At 58.6% G+C, this 22,461-nt stretch overlaps 11 non-coding genes and 14 pseudogenes across 11 annotated transcripts; all 25 read left to right on the top strand.

Moving 5' to 3' along the window:
- Positions 1–341: 341 nt before the first annotated feature.
- On the top strand, positions 342–461 carry LOC142244729 (5S ribosomal RNA; annotated as a pseudogene).
- Positions 462–1,400: 939 nt separating this feature from the next.
- Positions 1,401–1,509, top strand: LOC142244678 (5S ribosomal RNA; annotated as a pseudogene).
- A 635-nt stretch (positions 1,510–2,144) lies between these two features.
- On the top strand, positions 2,145–2,264 carry LOC142244691 (5S ribosomal RNA; annotated as a pseudogene).
- A 940-nt stretch (positions 2,265–3,204) lies between these two features.
- On the top strand, positions 3,205–3,323 carry LOC142244854 (5S ribosomal RNA). The gene has a single exon (XR_012724712.1). It is a non-coding gene; the product is annotated as a 5S ribosomal RNA (ribosomal RNA).
- A 639-nt stretch (positions 3,324–3,962) lies between these two features.
- LOC142244755 (5S ribosomal RNA) lies at positions 3,963–4,082 on the top strand (annotated as a pseudogene).
- Positions 4,083–5,022: 940 nt separating this feature from the next.
- On the top strand, positions 5,023–5,141 carry LOC142244746 (5S ribosomal RNA). The gene has a single exon (XR_012724633.1). It is a non-coding gene; the product is annotated as a 5S ribosomal RNA (ribosomal RNA).
- Positions 5,142–5,780: 639 nt separating this feature from the next.
- Positions 5,781–5,900, top strand: LOC142244754 (5S ribosomal RNA; annotated as a pseudogene).
- A 940-nt stretch (positions 5,901–6,840) lies between these two features.
- On the top strand, positions 6,841–6,959 carry LOC142244735 (5S ribosomal RNA). The gene has a single exon (XR_012724632.1). It is a non-coding gene; the product is annotated as a 5S ribosomal RNA (ribosomal RNA).
- A 639-nt stretch (positions 6,960–7,598) lies between these two features.
- LOC142244752 (5S ribosomal RNA) lies at positions 7,599–7,718 on the top strand (annotated as a pseudogene).
- Positions 7,719–8,649: 931 nt separating this feature from the next.
- LOC142244663 (5S ribosomal RNA) lies at positions 8,650–8,768 on the top strand. Its single transcript, XR_012724611.1, has one exon. It is a non-coding gene; the product is annotated as a 5S ribosomal RNA (ribosomal RNA).
- A 639-nt stretch (positions 8,769–9,407) lies between these two features.
- LOC142244689 (5S ribosomal RNA) lies at positions 9,408–9,527 on the top strand (annotated as a pseudogene).
- Positions 9,528–10,467: 940 nt separating this feature from the next.
- LOC142244723 (5S ribosomal RNA) lies at positions 10,468–10,586 on the top strand. Its single transcript, XR_012724630.1, has one exon. It is a non-coding gene; the product is annotated as a 5S ribosomal RNA (ribosomal RNA).
- Positions 10,587–11,222: 636 nt separating this feature from the next.
- LOC142244743 (5S ribosomal RNA) lies at positions 11,223–11,342 on the top strand (annotated as a pseudogene).
- A 940-nt stretch (positions 11,343–12,282) lies between these two features.
- LOC142244712 (5S ribosomal RNA) lies at positions 12,283–12,401 on the top strand. Its single transcript, XR_012724628.1, has one exon. It is a non-coding gene; the product is annotated as a 5S ribosomal RNA (ribosomal RNA).
- A 639-nt stretch (positions 12,402–13,040) lies between these two features.
- On the top strand, positions 13,041–13,160 carry LOC142244728 (5S ribosomal RNA; annotated as a pseudogene).
- Positions 13,161–14,099: 939 nt separating this feature from the next.
- LOC142244701 (5S ribosomal RNA) lies at positions 14,100–14,218 on the top strand. The gene has a single exon (XR_012724627.1). It is a non-coding gene; the product is annotated as a 5S ribosomal RNA (ribosomal RNA).
- A 639-nt stretch (positions 14,219–14,857) lies between these two features.
- Positions 14,858–14,977, top strand: LOC142244688 (5S ribosomal RNA; annotated as a pseudogene).
- Positions 14,978–15,917: 940 nt separating this feature from the next.
- On the top strand, positions 15,918–16,036 carry LOC142244690 (5S ribosomal RNA). The gene has a single exon (XR_012724626.1). It is a non-coding gene; the product is annotated as a 5S ribosomal RNA (ribosomal RNA).
- Positions 16,037–16,675: 639 nt separating this feature from the next.
- On the top strand, positions 16,676–16,795 carry LOC142244740 (5S ribosomal RNA; annotated as a pseudogene).
- A 940-nt stretch (positions 16,796–17,735) lies between these two features.
- Positions 17,736–17,854, top strand: LOC142244679 (5S ribosomal RNA). The gene has a single exon (XR_012724625.1). It is a non-coding gene; the product is annotated as a 5S ribosomal RNA (ribosomal RNA).
- Positions 17,855–18,493: 639 nt separating this feature from the next.
- On the top strand, positions 18,494–18,613 carry LOC142244685 (5S ribosomal RNA; annotated as a pseudogene).
- A 940-nt stretch (positions 18,614–19,553) lies between these two features.
- Positions 19,554–19,672, top strand: LOC142244668 (5S ribosomal RNA). Its single transcript, XR_012724616.1, has one exon. It is a non-coding gene; the product is annotated as a 5S ribosomal RNA (ribosomal RNA).
- Positions 19,673–20,311: 639 nt separating this feature from the next.
- On the top strand, positions 20,312–20,431 carry LOC142244684 (5S ribosomal RNA; annotated as a pseudogene).
- A 940-nt stretch (positions 20,432–21,371) lies between these two features.
- On the top strand, positions 21,372–21,490 carry LOC142244662 (5S ribosomal RNA). The gene has a single exon (XR_012724610.1). It is a non-coding gene; the product is annotated as a 5S ribosomal RNA (ribosomal RNA).
- A 639-nt stretch (positions 21,491–22,129) lies between these two features.
- On the top strand, positions 22,130–22,249 carry LOC142244687 (5S ribosomal RNA; annotated as a pseudogene).
- Positions 22,250–22,461: the final 212 nt, after the last annotated feature.

The following is a 22,461-nucleotide window of genomic DNA, read 5'->3' as shown; positions in this document are numbered from 1 at the left end:
AGGCAACACGACCCCCCTCAAAAGCAGCTCACAGTCACTCGCAACCAACTCACCCTCTTCCTTCGTTCGCTCCCGGACGTCTCGCTCCGCCCCAAGATGCCGGTCGAGCCGGCTTGCTCTTTCCGATTAACGGTTTAGCCTGCACGAGACCCTGCGTCCAGCCATTTTTAGTCACACTTGGTGCTCAGGGCGCTGCTGCGGCGGGTGTTTCACTGCTCAACAAACAGCGGTTGCAGAGGCGGCCCAGCCTTCGCATCGGCCCTTCGGAGCCCGCCCCCGCACGGCCAGAGTTCTCGCCACGAGAGTCTGAGGAAGGCTGGCCGGGCGATGGGCCCCAGAGCATCTACTGGCCATACCACCCTGGTTACGCCCGATCTCGTCCGCTCTCGGAAGCAAAGCAGGGTTGGGCTCGGCCAGTACTTGGAAGGGAGACCTCCTGGGACCACCGGGTGCTGTAGGCTGTTTTGGATGACCTTTTAGCCCTCTTGCCCAGCTCGGCTAGCACGGAGCCGCGTCTTGCCAGACACCGACTTTACGTAACCTAGAGCTGGAAGCCCCAACCAAGCCCCACCGAGGCCTCTGAGCCAGTTCGCAAATAAGGACGCTACCCCACACCCCTCCTCGATGCAGGCCTCATGCCCGGCTCCTTGCTGCGGCTAGAAGTCCTAATTGAGCCCGCAGCCCGCTGTCTGGAAACGATGGCGTTAAAAGCAGCCCGGGCCGTGAAGGGGCCAGGCTTTCAGCAAGTGCCCAGGGGATGGTTTTGGAGGCAGACCGGCCGACCGGCCGCCTACTGTGGGCCAGCAGAAGTAACGTCTTCCTCTGCAAATAAGTTTGTGTAGCTAATCCAATCAATCAGACGGCTGCCCAGGAGCTGAGCTCAGTGCAAAGGAGGAGCGGAAGGGAATGGGTTTTTTTTCCTGCTAAGGCCCGGAAATAATAAGACAGACAGGAGAGTCTGAGGCATGGTGGCGGAGAGGTTGCAGGGGCAAATAGGGGTCTGGCCACGTGTGAGCATGCATGCGTGCCTGCGTGCTCGCTTGTATGTGTGCGTGTGCCCTTCCTAGGTGTGGCGCGCTGCAGACAGTGAAAGGAATCCCCGGATGCAGGCTATTAGACAGAAACAAAGCGCGCTTTACTCACCCTACCCGGGTCCACCGGCCGGTCTCGCCGCTGCTCCCGGTCAGCGGCTGCGGCGATGACGTCACGTGGAGAGCGCGGCTGTCAGTCAGTGAGCTCAGCGGGTCTGAGCGGGGCGGTCGGTCTACAGCCCCTTTAAGGGAGCCAGCAAGAAAGTGAAGGAAAAACAAAGCACAAAAGGGCCTCTTGCTGAGCACTGGAAAGGCCAGCCGGCAGCCAGACTGCAAAGTAGAAGAGCAGCAAGTGAGAGGCTTGTCTCTGCCTACGGCCACACCACCCTGAACACGCCTGGTCTCGGAAGCTAAGCAGGGTCGGGCCTGGTTAGTACTTGGATGGGAGACCGCCTGGGAATACCAGGTGCTGTAGGCTTTTGCTTTTTCCTTCCACCAGCAGGGGTCACTCTCCTCTATGCCTTTTTTCCATTCCCTTGCACAACTGCACGCATATCTTTTTTTCTTTTTCTTTGCTTTCTTTCTTGCGCTACTTCATCCTTGCAAAATGCCAGCATCCTTCTCATCACCGGGGGGCCGCCAGCCTTGTTGCTTATTTATTTTATAATGCTAGGCTTGATTTCAACAGTACCAGCGTCCCCTGCGGGGCTGGAGGCAGCCACCGGTAACCTGCAGGCCAGTTTACAGCCCAGCGCAAGTCAAACACCTTTGCAGGCAACACGACCCCCCTCAAAAGCAGCTCACAGTCACTCGCAACCAACTCACCCTCTTCCTTCGTTCGCTCCCGGACGTCTCGCTCCGCCCCAAGATGCCGGTCGAGCCGGCTTGCTCTTTCCGATTAACGGTTTAGCCTGCACGAGACCCTGCGTCCAGCCATTTTTAGTCACACTTGGTGCTCAGGGCGCTGCTGCGGCGGGTGTTTCACTGCTCAACAAACAGCGGTTGCAGAGGCGGCCCAGCCTTCGCATCGGCCCTTCGGAGCCCGCCCCCGCACGGCCAGAGTTCTCGCCACGAGAGTCTGAGGAAGGCTGGCCGGGCGATGGGCCCCAGGGCGTCTACTGGCCATACCACCCTGGTTACGCCCGATCTCGTCCGCTCTCGGAAGCAAAGCAGGGTTGGGCTCGGCCAGTACTTGGAAGGGAGACCTCCTGGGACCACCGGGTGCTGTAGGCTGTTTTGGATGACCTTTTAGCCCTCTTGCCCAGCTCGGCTAGCACGGAGCCGCGTCTTGCCAGACACCGACTTTACGTAACCTAGAGCTGGAAGCCCCAACCAAGCCCCACCGAGGCCTCTGAGCCAGTTCGCAAATAAGGACGCTACCCCACACCCCTCCTCGATGCAGGCCTCATGCCCGGCTCCTTGCTGCGGCTAGAAGTCCTAATTGAGCCCGCAGCCCGCTGTCTGGAAACGATGGCGTTAAAAGCAGCCCGGGCCGTGAAGGGGCCAGGCTTTCAGCAAGTGCCCAGGGGATGGTTTTGGAGGCAGGCCGGCCGACCGGCCGCCTACTGTGGGCCAGCAGAAGTAACGTCTTCCTCTGCAAATAAGTTTGTGTAGCTAATCCAATCAATCAGACGGCTGCCCAGGAGCTGAGCTCAGTGCAAAGGAGGAGCGGAAGGGAATGGGTTTTTTTTTCCTGCTAAGGCCCGGAAATAATAAGACAGACAGGAGAGTCTGAGGCATGGTGGCGGAGAGGTTGCAGGGGCAAATAGGGGTCTGGCCACGTGTGAGCATGCATGCGTGCCTGCGTGCTCGCTTGTATGTGTGCGTGTGCCCTTCCTAGGTGTGGCGCGCTGCAGACAGTGAAAGGAATCCCCGGATGCAGGCTATTAGACAGAAACAAAGCGCGCTTTACTCACCCTACCCGGGTCCACCGGCCGGTCTCGCCGCTGCTCCCGGTCAGCGGCTGCGGCGATGACGTCACGTGGAGAGCGCGGCTGTCAGTCAGTGAGCTCAGCGGGTCTGAGCGGGGCGGTCGGTCTACAGCCCCTTTAAGGGAGCCAGCAAGAAAGTGAAGGAAAAACAAAGCACAAAAGGGCCTCTTGCTGAGCACTGGAAAGGCCAGCCGGCAGCCAGACTGCAAAGTAGAAGAGCAGCAAGTGAGAGGCTTGTCTCTGCCTATGGCCACACCACCCTGAACACGCCCGATCTCGTCTGATCTCGGAAGCTAAGCAGGGTCGGGCCTGGTTAGTACTTGGATGGGAGACCGCCTGGGAATACCAGGTGCTGTAGGCTTTTGCTTTTTCCTTCCTTCCACCAGCAGGGGTCACTCTCCTCTATGCCTTTTTTCCATTCCCTTGCACAACTGCACGCATATCTTTTTTTCTTTTTCCTTGCTTTCTTTCTTGCGCTACTTCATCCTTGCAAAATGCCAGCATCCTTCTCATCACCGGGGGGCCGCCAGCCTTGTTGCTTATTTATTTTATTATGCTAGGCTTGATTTCAACAGTACCAGCGTCCCCTGCGGGGCTGGAGGCAGCCACCGGTAACCTGCAGGCCAGTTTACAGCCCAGCGCAAGTCAAACACCTTTGCAGGCAACACGACCCCCCTCAAAAGCAGCTCACAGTCACTCGCAACCAACTCACCCTCTTCCTTCGTTCGCTCCCGGACGTCTCGCTCCGCCCCAAGATGCCGGTCGAGCCGGCTTGCTCTTTCCGATTAACGGTTTAGCCTGCACGAGACCCTGCGTCCAGCCATTTTTAGTCACACTTGGTGCTCAGGGCGCTGCTGCGGCGGGTGTTTCACTGCTCAACAAACAGCGGTTGCAGAGGCGGCCCAGCCTTCGCATCGGCCCTTCGGAGCCCGCCCCCGCACGGCCAGAGTTATCGCCACGAGAGTCTGAGGAAGGCTGGCCGGGCGATGGGCCACAGAGCGTCTACTGGCCATACCACCCTGGTTACGCCCGATCTTATCCGCTCTCGGAAGCAAAGCAGGGTTGGGCTCGGCCATTACTTGGAAGGGAGACCTCCTGGGACCACCGGGTGCTGTAGGCTGTCTTGGATGACCTTTTAGCCCTCTTGCCCAGCTCGGCTAGCACGGAGCCGCGTCTTGCCAGACACCGACTTTACGTAACCTAGAGCTGGAAGCCCCAACCAAGCCCCACCGAGGCCTCTGAGCCAGTTCGCAAATAAGGACGCTACCCCACACCCCTCCTCGATGCAGGCCTCATGCCCGGCTCCTTGCTGCGGCTAGAAGTCCTAATTGAGCCCGCAGCCCGCTGTCTGGAAACGATGGCGTTAAAAGCAGCCCGGGCCGTGAAGGGGCCAGGCTTTCAGCAAGTGCCCAGGGGATGGTTTTGGAGGCAGGCCGGCCGACCGGCCGCCTACTGTGGGCCAGCAGAAGTAACGTCTTCCTCTGCAAATAAGTTTGTGTAGCTAATCCAATCAATCAGACGGCTGCCCAGGAGCTGAGCTCAGTGCAAAGGAGGAGCGGAAGGGAATGGGTTTTTTTTTCCTGCTAAGGCCCGGAAATAATAAGACAGACAGGAGAGTCTGAGGCATGGTGGCGGAGAGGTTGCAGGGGCAAATAGGGGTCTGGCCACGTGTGAGCATGCATGCGTGCCTGCGTGCTCGCTTGTATGTGTGCGTGTGCCCTTCCTAGGTGTGGCGCGCTGCAGACAGTGAAAGGAATCCCCGGATGCAGGCTATTAGACAGAAACAAAGCGCGCTTTACTCACCCTACCCGGGTCCACCGGCCGGTCTCGCCGCTGCTCCCGGTCAGCGGCTGCGGCGATGACGTCACGTGGAGAGCGCGGCTGTCAGTCAGTGAGCTCAGCGGGTCTGAGCGGGGCGGTCGGTCTACAGCCCCTTTAAGGGAGCCAGCAAGAAAGTGAAGGAAAAACAAAGCACAAAAGGGCCTCTTGCTGAGCACTGGAAAGGCCAGCCGGCAGCCAGACTGCAAAGTAGAAGAGCAGCAAGTGAGAGGCTTGTCTCTGCCTACGGCCACACCACCCTGAACACGCCCGATCTCGTCTGATCTCGGAAGCTAAGCAGGGTCGGGCCTGGTTAGTACTTGGATGGGAGACCGCCTGGGAATACCAGGTGCTGTAGGCTTTTGCTTTTTCCTTCCTTCCACCAGCAGGGGTCACTCTCCTCTATGCCTTTTTTCCATTCCCTTGCACAACTGCACGCATATCTTTTTTTCTTTTTCCTTGCTTTCTTTCTTGCGCTACTTCATCCTTGCAAAATGCCAGCATCCTTCTCATCACCGGGGGGCCGCCAGCCTTGTTGCTTATTTATTTTATTATGCTAGGCTTGATTTCAACAGTACCAGCGTCCCCTGCGGGGCTGGAGGCAGCCACCGGTAACCTGCAGGCCAGTTTACAGCCCAGCGCAAGTCAAACACCTTTGCAGGCAACACGACCCCCCTCAAAAGCAGCTCACAGTCACTCGCAACCAACTCACCCTCTTCCTTCGTTCGCTCCCGGACGTCTCGCTCCGCCCCAAGATGCCGGTCGAGCCGGCTTGCTCTTTCCGATTAACGGTTTAGCCTGCACGAGACCCTGCGTCCAGCCATTTTTAGTCACACTTGGTGCTCAGGGCGCTGCTGCGGCGGGTGTTTCACTGCTCAACAAACAGCGGTTGCAGAGGCGGCCCAGCCTTCGCATCGGCCCTTCGGAGCCCGCCCCCGCACGGCCAGAGTTCTCGCCACGAGAGTCTGAGGAAGGCTGGCCGGGCGATGGGCCACAGAGCGTCTACTGGCCATACCACCCTGGTTACGCCCGATCTTATCCGCTCTCGGAAGCAAAGCAGGGTTGGGCTCGGCCATTACTTGGAAGGGAGACCTCCTGGGACCACCGGGTGCTGTAGGCTGTTTTGGATGACCTTTTAGCCCTCTTGCCCAGCTCGGCTAGCACGGAGCCGCGTCTTGCCAGACACCGACTTTACGTAACCTAGAGCTGGAAGCCCCAACCAAGCCCCACCGAGGCCTCTGAGCCAGTTCGCAAATAAGGACGCTACCCCACACCCCTCCTCGATGCAGGCCTCATGCCCGGCTCCTTGCTGCGGCTAGAAGTCCTAATTGAGCCCGCAGCCCGCTGTCTGGAAACGATGGCGTTAAAAGCAGCCCGGGCCGTGAAGGGGCCAGGCTTTCAGCAAGTGCCCAGGGGATGGTTTTGGAGGCAGGCCGGCCGACCGGCCGCCTACTGTGGGCCAGCAGAAGTAACGTCTTCCTCTGCAAATAAGTTTGTGTAGCTAATCCAATCAATCAGACGGCTGCCCAGGAGCTGAGCTCAGTGCAAAGGAGGAGCGGAAGGGAATGGGTTTTTTTTTCCTGCTAAGGCCCGGAAATAATAAGACAGACAGGAGAGTCTGAGGCATGGTGGCGGAGAGGTTGCAGGGGCAAATAGGGGTCTGGCCACGTGTGAGCATGCATGCGTGCCTGCGTGCTCGCTTGTATGTGTGCGTGTGCCCTTCCTAGGTGTGGCGCGCTGCAGACAGTGAAAGGAATCCCCGGATGCAGGCTATTAGACAGAAACAAAGCGCGCTTTACTCACCCTACCCGGGTCCACCGGCCGGTCTCGCCGCTGCTCCCGGTCAGCGGCTGCGGCGATGACGTCACGTGGAGAGCGCGGCTGTCAGTCAGTGAGCTCAGCGGGTCTGAGCGGGGCGGTCGGTCTACAGCCCCTTTAAGGGAGCCAGCAAGAAAGTGAAGGAAAAACAAAGCACAAAAGGGCCTCTTGCTGAGCACTGGAAAGGCCAGCCGGCAGCCAGACTGCAAAGTAGAAGAGCAGCAAGTGAGAGGCTTGTCTCTGCCTACGGCCACACCACCCTGAACACGCCCGATCTCGTCTGATCTCGGAAGCTAAGCAGGGTCGGGCCTGGTTAGTACTTGGATGGGAGACCGCCTGGGAATACCAGGTGCTGTAGGCTTTTGCTTTTTCCTTCCTTCCACCAGCAGGGGTCACTCTCCTCTATGCCTTTTTTCCATTCCCTTGCACAACTGCACGCATATCTTTTTTTCTTTTTCTTTGCTTTCTTTCTTGCGCTACTTCATCCTTGCAAAATGCCAGCATCCTTCTCATCACCGGGGGGCCGCCAGCCTTGTTGCTTATTTATTTTATAATGCTAGGCTTGATTTCAACAGTACCAGCGTCCCCTGCGGGGCTGGAGGCAGCCACCGGTAACCTGCAGGCCAGTTTACAGCCCAGCGCAAGTCAAACACCTTTGCAGGCAACACGACCCCCCTCAAAAGCAGCTCACAGTCACTCGCAACCAACTCACCCTCTTCCTTCGTTCGCTCCCGGACGTCGCGCTCCGCCCCAAGATGCCGGTCGAGCCGGCTTGCTCTTTCCGATTAACGGTTTAGCCTGCACGAGACCCTGCGTCCAGCCATTTTTAGTCACACTTGGTGCTCAGGGCGCTGCTGCGGCGGGTGTTTCACTGCTCAACAAACAGCGGTTGCAGAGGCGGCCCAGCCTTCGCATCGGCCCTTCGGAGCCCGCCCCCGCACGGCCAGAGTTCTCGCCACGAGAGTCTGAGGAAGGCTGGCCGGGCGATGGGCCACAGAGCGTCTACTGGCCATACCACCCTGGTTACGCCCGATCTCGTCCGCTCTCGGAAGCAAAGCAGGGTTGGGCTCGGCCAGTACTTGGAAGGGAGACCTCCTGGGACCACCGGGTTCTGTAGGCTGTTTTGGATGACCTTTTAGCCCTCTTGCCCAGCTCGGCTAGCACGGAGCCGCGTCTTGCCAGACACCGACTTTACGTAGCCTAGAGCTGGAAGCCCCAACCAAGCCCCTCTGAGCCAGTTCGCAAATAAGGACGCTACCCCACACCCCTCCTCGATGCAGGCCTAATGCCCGGCTCCTTGCTGCGGCTAGAAGTCCTAATTGAGCCCGCAGCCCGCTGTCTGGAAACGATGGCGTTAAAAGCAGCCCGGGCCGTGAAGGGGCCAGGCTTTCAGCAAGTGCCCAGGGGATGGTTTTGGAGGCAGGCCGGCCGACCGGCCGCCTACTGTGGGCCAGCAGAAGTAACGTCTTCCTCTGCAAATAAGTTTGTGTAGCTAATCCAATCAATCAGACGGCTGCCCAGGAGCTGAGCTCAGTGCAAAGGAGGAGCGGAAGGGAATGGGTTTTTTTTTCCTGCTAAGGCCCGGAAATAATAAGACAGACAGGAGAGTCTGAGGCATGGTGGCGGAGAGGTTGCAGGGGCAAATAGGGGTCTGGCCACGTGTGAGCATGCATGCGTGCCTGCGTGCTCGCTTGTATGTGTGCGTGTGCCCTTCCTAGGTGTGGCGCGCTGCAGACAGTGAAAGGAATCCCCGGATGCAGGCTATTAGACAGAAACAAAGCGCGCTTTACTCACCCTACCCGGGTCCACCGGCCGGTCTCGCCGCTGCTCCCGGTCAGCGGCTGCGGCGATGACGTCACGTGGAGAGCGCGGCTGTCAGTCAGTGAGCTCAGCGGGTCTGAGCGGGGCGGTCGGTCTACAGCCCCTTTAAGGGAGCCAGCAAGAAAGTGAAGGAAAAACAAAGCACAAAAGGGCCTCTTGCTGAGCACTGGAAAGGCCAGCCGGCAGCCAGACTGCAAAGTAGAAGAGCAGCAAGTGAGAGGCTTGTCTCTGCCTACGGCCACACCACCCTGAACACGCCCGATCTCGTCTGATCTCGGAAGCTAAGCAGGGTCGGGCCTGGTTAGTACTTGGATGGGAGACCGCCTAGGAATACCAGGTGCTGTAGGCTTTTGCTTTTTCCTTCCTTCCACCAGCAGGGGTCACTCTCCTCTATGCCTTTTTTCCATTCCCTTGCACAACTGCACGCATATCTTTTTTTCTTTTTCTTTGCTTTCTTTCTTGCGCTACTTCATCCTTGCAAAATGCCAGCATCCTTCTCATCACCGGGGGGCCGCCAGCCTTGTTGCTTATTTATTTTATAATGCTAGGCTTGATTTCAACAGTACCAGCGTCCCCTGCGGGGCTGGAGGCAGCCACCGGTAACCTGCAGGCCAGTTTACAGCCCAGCGCAAGTCAAACACCTTTGCAGGCAACACGACCCCCCTCAAAAGCAGCTCACAGTCACTCGCAACCAACTCACCCTCTTCCTTCGTTCGCTCCCGGACGTCGCGCTCCGCCCCAAGATGCCGGTCGAGCCGGCTTGCTCTTTCCGATTAACGGTTTAGCCTGCACGAGACCCTGCGTCCAGCCATTTTTAGTCACACTTGGTGCTCAGGGCGCTGCTGCGGCGGGTGTTTCACTGCTCAACAAACAGCGGTTGCAGAGGCGGCCCAGCCTTCGCATCGGCCCTTCGGAGCCCGCCCCCGCACGGCCAGAGTTCTCGCCACGAGAGTCTGAGGAAGGCTGGCCGGGCGATGGGCCACAGAGCGTCTACTGGCCATACCACCCTGGTTACGCCCGATCTCGTCCGCTCTCGGAAGCAAAGCAGGGTTGGGCTCGGCCAGTACTTGGAAGGGAGACCTCCTGGGACCACCGGGTGCTGTAGGCTGTTTTGGATGACCTTTTAGCCCTCTTGCCCAGCTCGGCTAGCACGGAGCCGCGTCTTGCCAGACACCGACTTTACGTAGCCTAGAGCTGGAAGCCCCAACCAAGCCCCACCGAGGCCTCTGAGCCAGTTCGCAAAAAAGGACGCTACCCCACACCCCTCCTCGATGCAGGCCTCATGCCCGGCTCCTTGCTGCGGCTAGAAGTCCTAATTGAGCCCGCAGCCCGCTGTCTGGAAACGATGGCGTTAAAAGCAGCCCGGGCCGTGAAGGGGCCAGGCTTTCAGCAAGTGCCCAGGGGATGGTTTTGGAGGCAGGCCGGCCGACCGGCCGCCTACTGTGGGCCAGCAGAAGTAACGTCTTCCTCTGCAAATAAGTTTGTGTAGCTAATCCAATCAATCAGACGGCTGCCCAGGAGCTGAGCTCAGTGCAAAGGAGGAGCGGAAGGGAATGGGTTTTTTTTTCCTTCTAAGGCCCGGAAATAATAAGACAGACAGGAGAGTCTGAGGCATGGTGGCGGAGAGGTTGCAGGGGCAAATAGGGGTCTGGCCACGTGTGAGCATGCATGCGTGCCTGCGTGCTCGCTTGTATGTGTGCGTGTGCCCTTCCTAGGTGTGGCGCGCTGCAGACAGTGAAAGGAATCCCCGGATGCAGGCTATTAGACAGAAACAAAGCGCGCTTTACTCACCCTACCCGGGTCCACCGGCCGGTCTCGCCGCTGCTCCCGGTCAGCGGCTGCGGCGATGACGTCACGTGGAGAGCGCGGCTGTCAGTCAGTGAGCTCAGCGGGTCTGAGCGGGGCGGTCGGTCTACAGCCCCTTTAAGGGAGCCAGCAAGAAAGTGAAGGAAAAACAAAGCACAAAAGGGCCTCTTGCTGAGCACTGGAAAGGCCAGCCGGCAGCCAGACTGCAAAGTAGAAGAGCAGCAAGTGAGAGGCTTGTCTCTGCCTACGGCCACACCACCCTGAACACGCCCGATCTCGTCTGATCTCGGAAGCTAAGCAGGGTCGGGCCTGGTTAGTACTTGGATGGGAGACCGCCTGGGAATACCAGGTGCTGTAGGCTTTTGCTTTTTCCTTCCTTCCACCAGCAGGGGTCACTCTCCTCTATGCCTTTTTTCCATTCCCTTGCACAACTGCACGCATATCTTTTTTTCTTTTTCTTTGCTTTCTTTCTTGCGCTACTTCATCCTTGCAAAATGCCAGCATCCTTCTCATCACCGGGGGGCCGCCAGCCTTGTTGCTTATTTATTTTATAATGCTAGGCTTGATTTCAACAGTACCAGCGTCCCCTGCGGGGCTGGAGGCAGCCACCGGTAACCTGCAGGCCAGTTTACAGCCCAGCGCAAGTCAAACACCTTTGCAGGCAACACGACCCCCCTCAAAAGCAGCTCACAGTCACTCGCAACCAACTCACCCTCTTCCTTCGTTCGCTCCCGGACGTCTCGCTCCGCCCCAAGATGCCGGTCGAGCCGGCTTGCTCTTTCCGATTAACGGTTTAGCCTGCACGAGACCCTGCGTCCAGCCATTTTTAGTCACACTTGGTGCTCAGGGCGCTGCGGCGGGTGTTTCACTGCTCAACAAACAGCGGTTGCAGAGGCGGCCCAGGCTTCGCATCGGCCCTTCGGAGCCCGCCCCCGCACGGCCAGAGTTCTCGCCACGAGAGTCTGAGGAAGGCTGGCCGGGCGATGGGCCACAGAGCGTCTACTGGCCATACCACCCTGGTTACGCCCGATCTTGTCCGCTCTCGGAAGCAAAGCAGGGTTGGGCTCGGCCAGTACTTGGAAGGGAGACCTCCTGGGACCACCGGGTGCTGTAGGCTGTTTTGGATGACCTTTTAGCCCTCTTGCCCAGCTCGGCTAGCACGGAGCCGCGTCTTGCCAGACACCGACTTTACGTAACCTAGAGCTGGAAGCCCCAACCAAGCCCCACCGAGGCCTCTGAGCCAGTTCGCAAATAAGGACGCTACCCCACACCCCTCCTCGATGCAGGCCTCATGCCCGGCTCCTTGCTGCGGCTAGAAGTCCTAATTGAGCCCGCAGCCCGCTGTCTGGAAACGATGGCGTTAAAAGCAGCCCGGGCCGTGAAGGGGCCAGGCTTTCAGCAAGTGCCCAGGGGATGGTTTTGGAGGCAGGCCGGCCGACCGGCCGCCTACTGTGGGCCAGCAGAAGTAACGTCTTCCTCTGCAAATAAGTTTGTGTAGCTAATCCAATCAATCAGACGGCTGCCCAGGAGCTGAGCTCAGTGCAAAGGAGGAGCGGAAGGGAATGGGTTTTTTTTTCCTGCTAAGGCCCGGAAATAATAAGACAGACAGGAGAGTCTGAGGCATGGTGGCGGAGAGGTTGCAGGGGCAAATAGGGGTCTGGCCACGTGTGAGCATGCATGCGTGCCTGCGTGCTCGCTTGTATGTGTGCGTGTGCCCTTCCTAGGTGTGGCGCGCTGCAGACAGTGAAAGGAATCCCCGGATGCAGGCTATTAGACAGAAACAAAGCGCGCTTTACTCACCCTACCCGGGTCCACCGGCCGGTCTCGCCGCTGCTCCCGGTCAGCGGCTGCGGCGATGACGTCACGTGGAGAGCGCGGCTGTCAGTCAGTGAGCTCAGCGGGTCTGAGCGGGGCGGTCGGTCTACAGCCCCTTTAAGGGAGCCAGCAAGAAAGTGAAGGAAAAACAAAGCACAAAAGGGCCTCTTGCTGAGCACTGGAAAGGCCAGCCGGCAGCCAGACTGCAAAGTAGAAGAGCAGCAAGTGAGAGGATTGTCTCTGCCTACGGCCACACCACCCTGAACACGCCCGATCTCGTCTGATCTCGGAAGCTAAGCAGGGTCGGGCCTGGTTAGTACTTGGATGGGAGACCGCCTGGGAATACCAGGTGCTGTAGGCTTTTGCTTTTTCCTTCCTTCCACCAGCAGGGGTCACTCTCCTCTATGCCTTTTTTCCATTCCCTTGCACAACTGCACGCATATCTTTTTTTCTTTTTCTTTGCTTTCTTTCTTGCGCTACTTCATCCTTGCAAAATGCCAGCATCCTTCTCATCACCGGGGGGCCGCCAGCCTTGTTGCTTATTTATTTTATAATGCTAGGCTTGATTTCAACAGTACCAGCGTCCCCTGCGGGGCTGGAGGCAGCCACCGGTAACCTGCAGGCCAGTTTACAGCCCAGCGCAAGTCAAACACCTTTGCAGGCAACACGACCCCCCTCAAAAGCAGCTCACAGTCACTCGCAACCAACTCACCCTCTTCCTTCGTTCGCTCCCGGACGTCTCGCTCCGCCCCAAGATGCCGGTCGAGCCGGCTTGCTCTTTCCGATTAACGGTTTAGCCTGCACGAGACCCTGCGTCCAGCCATTTTTAGTCACACTTGGTGCTCAGGGCGCTGCTGCGGCGGGTGTTTCACTGCTCAACAAACAGCGGTTGCAGAGGCGGCCCAGCCTTCGCATCGGCCCTTCGGAGCCCGCCCCCGCACGGCCAGAGTTCTCGCCACGAGAGTCTGAGGAAGGCTGGCCGGGCGATGGGCCCCAGAGCATCTACTGGCCATACCACCCTGGTTACGCCCGATCTCGTCCGCTCTCGGAAGCAAAGCAGGGTTGGGCTCGGCCAGTACTTGGAAGGGAGACCTCCTGGGACCACCGGGTGCTGTAGGCTGTTTTGGATGACCTTTTAGCCCTCTTGCCCAGCTCGGCTAGCACGGAGCCGCGTCTTGCCAGACACCGACTTTACGTAACCTAGAGCTGGAAGCCCCAACCAAGCCCCACCGAGGCCTCTGAGCCAGTTCGCAAATAAGGACGCTACCCCACACCCCTCCTCGATGCAGGCCTCATGCCCGGCTCCTTGCTGCGGCTAGAAGTCCTAATTGAGCCCGCAGCCCGCTGTCTGGAAACGATGGCGTTAAAAGCAGCCCGGGCCGTGAAGGGGCCAGGCTTTCAGCAAGTGCCCAGGGGATGGTTTTGGAGGCAGGCCGGCCGACCGGCCGCCTACTGTGGGCCAGCAGAAGTAACGTCTTCCTCTGCAAATAAGTTTGTGTAGCTAATCCAATCAATCAGACGGCTGCCCAGGAGCTGAGCTCAGTGCAAAGGAGGAGCGGAAGGGAATGGGTTTTTTTTCCTGCTAAGGCCTGGAAATAATAAGACAGACAGGAGAGTCTGAGGCATGGTGGCGGAGAGGTTGCAGGGGCAAATAGGGGTCTGGCCACGTGTGAGCATGCATGCGTGCCTGCGTGCTCGCTTGTATGTGTGCGTGTGCCCTTCCTAGGTGTGGCGCGCTGCAGACAGTGAAAGGAATCCCCGGATGCAGGCTATTAGACAGAAACAAAGCGCGCTTTACTCACCCTACCCGGGTCCACCGGCCGGTCTCGCCGCTGCTCCCGGTCAGCGGCTGCGGCGATGACGTCACGTGGAGAGCGCGGCTGTCAGTCAGTGAGCTCAGCGGGTCTGAGCGGGGCGGTCGGTCTACAGCCCCTTTAAGGGAGCCAGCAAGAAAGTGAAGGAAAAACAAAGCACAAAAGGGCCTCTTGCTGAGCACTGGAAAGGCCAGCCGGCAGCCAGACTGCAAAGTAGAAGAGCAGCAAGTGAGAGGCTTGTCTCTGCCTACGGCCACACCACCCTGAACACGCCCGATCTCGTCTGATCTCGGAAGCTAAGCAGGGTCGGGCCTGGTTAGTACTTGGATGGGAGACCGCCTGGGAATACCAGGTGCTGTAGGCTTTTGCTTTTTCCTTCCTTCCACCAGCAGGGGTCACTCTCCTCTATGCCTTTTTTCCATTCCCTTGCACAACTGCACGCATATCTTTTTTTCTTTTTCTTTGCTTTCTTTCTTGCGCTACTTCATCCTTGCAAAATGCCAGCATCCTTCTCATCACCGGGGGGCCGCCAGCCTTGTTGCTTATTTATTTTATAATGCTAGGCTTGATTTCAACAGTACCAGCGTCCCCTGCGGGGCTGGAGGCAGCCACCGGTAACCTGCAGGCCAGTTTACAGCCCAGCGCAAGTCAAACACCTTTGCAGGCAACACGACCCCCCTCAAAAGCAGCTCACAGTCACTCGCAACCAACTCACCCTCTTCCTTCGTTCGCTCCCGGACGTCGCGCTCCGCCCCAAGATGCCGGTCGAGCCAGCTTGCTCTTTCCGATTAACGGTTTAGCCTGCACGAGACCCTGCGTCCAGCCATTTTTAGTCACACTTGGTGCTCAGGGCGCTGCTGCGGCGGGTGTTTCACTGCTCAACAAACAGCGGTTGCAGAGGCGGCCCAGCCTTCGCATCGGCCCTTCGGAGCCCGCCCCTGCACGGCCAGAGTTCTCGCCACGAGAGTCTGAGGAAGGCTGGCCGGGCGATGGGCCACAGAGCGTCTACTGGCCATACCACCCTGGTTACGCCCGATCTCGTCCGCTCTCGGAAGCAAAGCAGGGTTGGGCTCGGCCAGTACTTGGAAGGGAGACCTCCTGGGACCACCGGGTGCTGTAGGCTGTTTTGGATGACCTTTTAGCCCTCTTGCCCAGCTCGGCTAGCACGGAGCCGCGTCTTGCCAGACACCGACTTTACGTAGCCTAGAGCTGGAAGCCCCAACCAAGCCCCACCGAGGCCTCTGAGCCAGTTCGCAAATAAGGACGCTACCCCACACCCCTCCTCGATGCAGGCCTCATGCCCGGCTCCTTGCTGCGGCTAGAAGTCCTAATTGAGCCCGCAGCCCGCTGTCTGGAAACGATGGCGTTAAAAGCAGCCCGGGCCGTGAAGGGGCCAGGCTTTCAGCAAGTGCCCAGGGGATGGTTTTGGAGGCAGGCCGGCCGACCGGCCGCCTACTGTGGGCCAGCAGAAGTAACGTCTTCCTCTGCAAATAAGTTTGTGTAGCTAATCCAATCAATCAGACGGCTGCCCAGGAGCTGAGCTCAGTGCAAAGGAGGAGCGGAAGGGAATGGGTTTTTTTTTCCTTCTAAGGCCCGGAAATAATAAGACAGACAGGAGAGTCTGAGGCATGGTGGCGGAGAGGTTGCAGGGGCAAATAGGGGTCTGGCCACGCGTGAGCATGCATGCGTGCCTGCGTGCTCGCTTGTATGTGTGCGTGTGCCCTTCCTAGGTGTGGCGCGCTGCAGACAGTGAAAGGAATCCCCGGATGCAGGCTATTAGACAGAAACAAAGCGCGCTTTACTCACCCTACCCGGGTCCACCGGCCGGTCTCGCCGCTGCTCCCGGTCAGCGGCTGCGGCGATGACGTCACGTGGAGAGCGCGGCTGTCAGTCAGTGAGCTCAGCGGGTCTGAGCGGGGCGGTCGGTCTACAGCCCCTTTAAGGGAGCCAGCAAGAAAGTGAAGGAAAAACAAAGCACAAAAGGGCCTCTTGCTGAGCACTGGAAAGGCCAGCCGGCAGCCAGACTGCAAAGTAGAAGAGCAGCAAGTGAGAGGCTTGTCTCTGCCTACGGCCACACCACCCTGAACACGCCCGATCTCGTCTGATCTCGGAAGCTAAGCAGGGTCGGGCCTGGTTAGTACTTGGATGGGAGACCGCCTGGGAATACCAGGTGCTGTAGGCTTTTGCTTTTTCCTTCCTTCCACCAGCAGGGGTCACTCTCCTCTATGCCTTTTTTCCATTCCCTTGCACAACTGCACGCATATCTTTTTTTCTTTTTCTTTGCTTTCTTTCTTGCGCTACTTCATCCTTGCAAAATGCCAGCATCCTTCTCATCACCGGGGGGCCGCCAGCCTTGTTGCTTATTTATTTTATAATGCTAGGCTTGATTTCAACAGTACCAGCGTCCCCTGCGGGGCTGGAGGCAGCCACCGGTAACCTGCAGGCCAGTTTACAGCCCAGCGCAAGTCAAACACCTTTGCAGGCAACACGACCCCCCTCAAAAGCAGCTCACAGTCACTCGCAACCAACTCACCCTCTTCCTTCGTTCGCTCCCGGACGTCTCGCTCCGCCCCAAGATGCCGGTCGAGCCGGCTTGCTCTTTCCGATTAACGGTTTAGCCTGCACGAGACCCTGCGTCCAGCCATTTTTAGTCACACTTGGTGCTCAGGGCGCTGCTGCGGCGGGTGTTTCACTGCTCAACAAACAGCGGTTGCAGAGGCGGCTCAGGCTTCGCATCGGCCCTTCGGAGCCCGCCCCCGCACGGCCAGAGTTCTCGCCACGAGAGTCTGAGGAAGGCTGGCCGGGCGATGGGCCACAGAGCGTCTACTGGCCATACCACCCTGGTTACGCCCGATCTTGTCCGCTCTCGGAAGCAAAGCAGGGTTGGGCTCGGCCAGTACTTGGAAGGGAGACCTCCTGGGACCACCAGGTGCTGTAGGCTGTTTTGGATGACCTTTTAGCCCTCTTGCCCAGCTCGGCTAGCACGGAGCCGCGTCTTGCCAGACACCGACTTTACGTAACCTAGAGCTGGAAGCCCCAACCAAGCCCCACCGAGGCCTCTGAGCCAGTTCGCAAATAAGGACGCTACCCCACACCCCTCCTCGATGCAGGCCTCATGCCCGGCTCCTTGCTGCGGCTAGAAGTCCTAATTGAGCCCGCAGCCCGCTGTCTGGAAACGATGGCGTTAAAAGCAGCCCGGGCCGTGAAGGGGCCAGGCTTTCAGCAAGTGCCCAGGGGATGGTTTTGGAGGCAGGCCGGCCGACCGGCCGCCTACTGTGGGCCAGCAGAAGTAACGTCTTCCTCTGCAAATAAGTTTGTGTAGCTAATCCAATCAATCAGACGGCTGCCCAGGAGCTGAGCTCAGTGCAAAGGAGGAGCGGAAGGGAATGGGTTTTTTTTTCCTGCTAAGGCCCGGAAATAATAAGACAGACAGGAGAGTCTGAGGCATGGTGGCGGAGAGGTTGCAGGGGCAAATAGGGGTCTGGCCACGTGTGAGCATGCATGCGTGCCTGCGTGCTCGCTTGTATGTGTGCGTGTGCCCTTCCTAGGTGTGGCGCGCTGCAGACAGTGAAAGGAATCCCCGGATGCAGGCTATTAGACAGAAACAAAGCGCGCTTTACTCACCCTACCCGGGTCCACCGGCCGGTCTCGCCGCTGCTCCCGGTCAGCGGCTGCGGCGATGACGTCACGTGGAGAGCGCGGCTGTCAGTCAGTGAGCTCAGCGGGTCTGAGCGGGGCGGTCGGTCTACAGCCCCTTTAAGGGAGCCAGCAAGAAAGTGAAGGAAAAACAAAGCACAAAAGGGCCTCTTGCTGAGCACTGGAAAGGCCAGCCGGCAGCCAGACTGCAAAGTAGAAGAGCAGCAAGTGAGAGGATTGTCTCTGCCTACGGCCACACCACCCTGAACACGCCCGATCTCGTCTGATCTCGGAAGCTAAGCAGGGTCGGGCCTGGTTAGTACTTGGATGGGAGACCGCCTGGGAATACCAGGTGCTGTAGGCTTTTGCTTTTTCCTTCCTTCCACCAGCAGGGGTCACTCTCCTCTATGCCTTTTGTCCATTCCCTTGCACAACTGCACGCATATCTTTTTTTCTTTTTCTTTGCTTTCTTTCTTGCGCTACTTCATCCTTGCAAAATGCCAGCATCCTTCTCATCACCGGGGGGCCGCCAGCCTTGTTGCTTATTTATTTTATAATGCTAGGCTTCATTTCAACAGTACCAGCGTCCCCTGCGGGGCTGGAGGCAGCCACCGGTAACCTGCAGGCCAGTTTACAGCCCAGCGCAAGTCAAACACCTTTGCAGGCAACACGACCCCCCTCAAAAGCAGCTCACAGTCACTCGCAACCAACTCACCCTCTTCCTTCGTTCGCTCCCGGACGTCTCGCTCCGCCCCAAGATGCCGGTCGAGCCGGCTTGCTCTTTCCGATTAACGGTTTAGCCTGCACGAGACCCTGCGTCCAGCCATTTTTAGTCACACTTGGTGCTCAGGGCGCTGCTGCGGCGGGTGTTTCACTGCTCAACAAACAGCGGTTGCAGAGGCGGCCCAGCCTTCGCATCGGCCCTTCGGAGCCCGCCCCCGCACGGCCAGAGTTCTCGCCACGAGAGTCTGAGGAAGGCTGGCCGGGCGATGGGCCACAGAGCGTCTACTGGCCATACCACCCTGGTTACGCCCGATCTCATCCGCTCTCGGAAGCAAAGCAGGGTTGGGCTCGGCCAGTACTTGGAAGGGAGACCTCCTGGGACCACCGGGTGCTGTAGGCTGTTTTGGATGACCTTTTAGCCCTCTTGCCCAGCTCGGCTAGCACGGAGCCGCGTCTTGCCAGACACCGACTTTACGTAACCTAGAGCTGGAAGCCCCAACCAAGCCCCACCGAGGCCTCTGAGCCAGTTCGCAAATAAGGACGCTACCCCACACCCCTCCTCGATGCAGGCCTCATGCCCGGCTCCTTGCTGCGGCTAGAAGTCCTAATTGAGCCCGCAGCCCGCTGTCTGGAAACGATGGCGTTAAAAGCAGCCCGGGCCGTGAAGGGGCCAGGCTTTCAGCAAGTGCCCAGGGGATGGTTTTGGAGGCAGGCCGGCCGACCGGCCGCCTACTGTGGGCCAGCAGAAGTAACGTCTTCCTCTGCAAATAAGTTTGTGTAGCTAATCCAATCAATCAGACGGCTGCCCAGGAGCTGAGCTCAGTGCAAAGGAGGAGCGGAAGGGAATGGGTTTTTTTTTCCTGCTAAGGCCCGGAAATAATAAGACAGACAGGAGAGTCTGAGGCATGGTGGCGGAGAGGTTGCAGGGGCAAATAGGGGTCTGGCCACGTGTGAGCATGCATGCGTGCCTGCGTGCTCGCTTGTATGTGTGCGTGTGCCCTTCCTAGGTGTGGCGCGCTGCAGACAGTGAAAGGAATCCCCGGATGCAGGCTATTAGACAGAAACAAAGCGCACTTTACTCACCCTACCCGGGTCCACCGGCCGGTCTCGCCGCTGCTCCCGGTCAGCGGCTGCGGCGATGACGTCACATGGAGAGCGCGGCTGTCAGTCAGTGAGCTCAGCGGGTCTGAGCGGGGCGGTCGGTCTACAGCCCCTTTAAGGGAGCCAGCAAGAAAGTGAAGGAAAAACAAAGCACAAAAGGGCCTCTTGCTGAGCACTGGAAAGGCCAGCCGGCAGCCAGACTGCAAAGTAGAAGAGCAGCAAGTGAGAGGATTGTCTCTGCCTACGGCCACACCACCCTGAACACGCCCGATCTCGTCTGATCTCGGAAGCTAAGCAGGGTCGGGCCTGGTTAGTACTTGGATGGGAGACCGCCTGGGAATACCAGGTGCTGTAGGCTTTTGCTTTTTCCTTCCTTCCACCAGCAGGGGTCACTCTCCTCTATGCCTTTTGTCCATTCCCTTGCACAACTGCACGCATATCTTTTTTTCTTTTTCTTTGCTTTCTTTCTTGCGCTACTTCATCCTTGCAAAATGCCAGCATCCTTCTCATCACCGGGGGGCCGCCAGCCTTGTTGCTTATTTATTTTATAATGCTAGGCTTCATTTCAACAGTACCAGCGTCCCCTGCGGGGCTGGAGGCAGCCACCGGTAACCTGCAGGCCAGTTTACAGCCCAGCGCAAGTCAAACACCTTTGCAGGCAACACGACCCCCCTCAAAAGCAGCTCACAGTCACTCGCAACCAACTCACCCTCTTCCTTCGTTCGCTCCCGGACGTCTCGCTCCGCCCCAAGATGCCGGTCGAGCCGGCTTGCTCTTTCCGATTAACGGTTTAGCCTGCACGAGACCCTGCGTCCAGCCATTTTTAGTCACACTTGGTGCTCAGGGCGCTGCTGCGGCGGGTGTTTCACTGCTCAACAAACAGCGGTTGCAGAGGCGGCCCAGCCTTCGCATCGGCCCTTCGGAGCCCGCCCCCGCACGGCCAGAGTTCTCGCCACGAGAGTCTGAGGAAGGCTGGCCGGGCGATGGGCCACAGAGCGTCTACTGGCCATACCACCCTGGTTACGCCCGATCTCATCCGCTCTCGGAAGCAAAGCAGGGTTGGGCTCGGCCAGTACTTGGAAGGGAGACCTCCTGGGACCACCGGGTGCTGTAGGCTGTTTTGGATGACCTTTTAGCCCTCTTGCCCAGCTCGGCTAGCACGGAGCCGCGTCTTGCCAGACACCGACTTTACGTAACCTAGAGCTGGAAGCCCCAACCAAGCCCCACCGAGGCCTCTGAGCCAGTTCGCAAATAAGGACGCTACCCCACACCCCTCCTCGATGCAGGCCTCATGCCCGGCTCCTTGCTGCGGCTAGAAGTCCTAATTGAGCCCGCAGCCCGCTGTCTGGAAACGATGGCGTTAAAAGCAGCCCGGGCCGTGAAGGGGCCAGGCTTTCAGCAAGTGCCCAGGGGATGGTTTTGGAGGCAGGCCGGCCGACCGGCCGCCTACTGTGGGCCAGCAGAAGTAACGTCTTCCTCTGCAAATAAGTTTGTGTAGCTAATCCAATCAATCAGACGGCTGCCCAGGAGCTGAGCTCAGTGCAAAGGAGGAGCGGAAGGGAATGGGTTTTTTTTTCCTGCTAAGGCCCGGAAATAATAAGACAGACAGGAGAGTCTGAGGCATGGTGGCGGAGAGGTTGCAGGGGCAAATAGGGGTCTGGCCACGTGTGAGCATGCATGCGTGCCTGCGTGCTCGCTTGTATGTGTGCGTGTGCCCTTCCTAGGTGTGGCGCGCTGCAGACAGTGAAAGGAATCCCCGGATGCAGGCTATTAGACAGAAACAAAGCGCGCTTTACTCACCCTACCCGGGTCCACCGGCCGGTCTCGCCGCTGCTCCCGGTCAGCGGCTGCGGCGATGACGTCACGTGGAGAGCGCGGCTGTCAGTCAGTGAGCTCAGCGGGTCTGAGCGGGGCGGTCGGTCTACAGCCCCTTTAAGGGAGCCAGCAAGAAAGTGAAGGAAAAACAAAGCACAAAAGGGCCTCTTGCTGAGCACTGGAAAGGCCAGCCGGCAGCCAGACTGCAAAGTAGAAGAGCAGCAAGTGAGAGGCTTGTCTCTGCCTACGGCCACACCACCCTGAACACACCCGATCTCGTCTGATCTCGGAAGCTAAGCAGGGTTGGGCCTGGTTAGTACTTGGATGGGAGACCGCCTGGGAATACCAGGTGCTGTAGGCTTTTGCTTTTTCCTTCCTTCCACCAGCAGGGGTCACTCTCCTCTATGCCTTTTTTCCATTCCCTTGCACAACTGCACGCATATCTTTTTTTCTTTTTCTTTGCTTTCTTTCTTGCGCTACTTCATCCTTGCAAAATGCCAGCATCCTTCTCATCACCGGGGGGCCGCCAGCCTTGTTGCTTATTTATTTTATAATGCTAGGCTTGATTTCAACAGTACCAGCGTCCCCTGCGGGGCTGGAGGCAGCCACCGGTAACCTGCAGGCCAGTTTACAGCCCAGCGCAAGTCAAACACCTTTGCAGGCAACACGACCCCCCTCAAAAGCAGCTCACAGTCACTCGCAACCAACTCACCCTCTTCCTTCGTTCGCTCCCGGACGTCGCGCTCCGCCCCAAGATGCCGGTCGAGCCGGCTTGCTCTTTCCGATTAACGGTTTAGCCTGCACGAGACCCTGCGTCCAGCCATTTTTAGTCACACTTGGTGCTCAGGGCGCTGCTGCGGCGGGTGTTTCACTGCTCAACAAACAGCGGTTGCAGAGGCGGCCCAGCCTTCGCATCGGCCCTTCGGAGCCCGCCCCCGCACGGCCAGAGTTCTCGCCACGAGAGTCTGAGGAAGGCTGGCCGGGCGATGGGCCACAGAGCGTCTACTGGCCATACCACCCTGGTTACGCCCGATCTCGTCCGCTCTCGGAAGCAAAGCAGGGTTGGGCTCGGCCAGTACTTGGAAGGGAGACCTCCTGGGACCACCGGGTGCTGTAGGCTGTTTTGGATGACCTTTTAGCCCTCTTGCCCAGCTCGGCTAGCACGGAGCCGCGTCTTGCCAGACACCGACTTTACGTAGCCTAGAGCTGGAAGCCCCAACCAAGCCCCACCGAGGCCTCTGAGCCAGTTCGCAAATAAGGACGCTACCCCACACCCCTCCTCGATGCAGGCCTCATGCCCGGCTCCTTGCTGCGGCTAGAAGTCCTAATTGA

Source organism: Anomaloglossus baeobatrachus, chromosome 6 (assembly GCF_048569485.1).
Source record: "Anomaloglossus baeobatrachus isolate aAnoBae1 chromosome 6, aAnoBae1.hap1, whole genome shotgun sequence".
NCBI classification, from domain to species: Eukaryota; Metazoa; Chordata; class Amphibia; order Anura; family Aromobatidae; genus Anomaloglossus; species Anomaloglossus baeobatrachus.
Note: the sequence above shows the minus strand (reverse complement) of the source record. Positions and strands in the feature narration are given on the sequence as shown.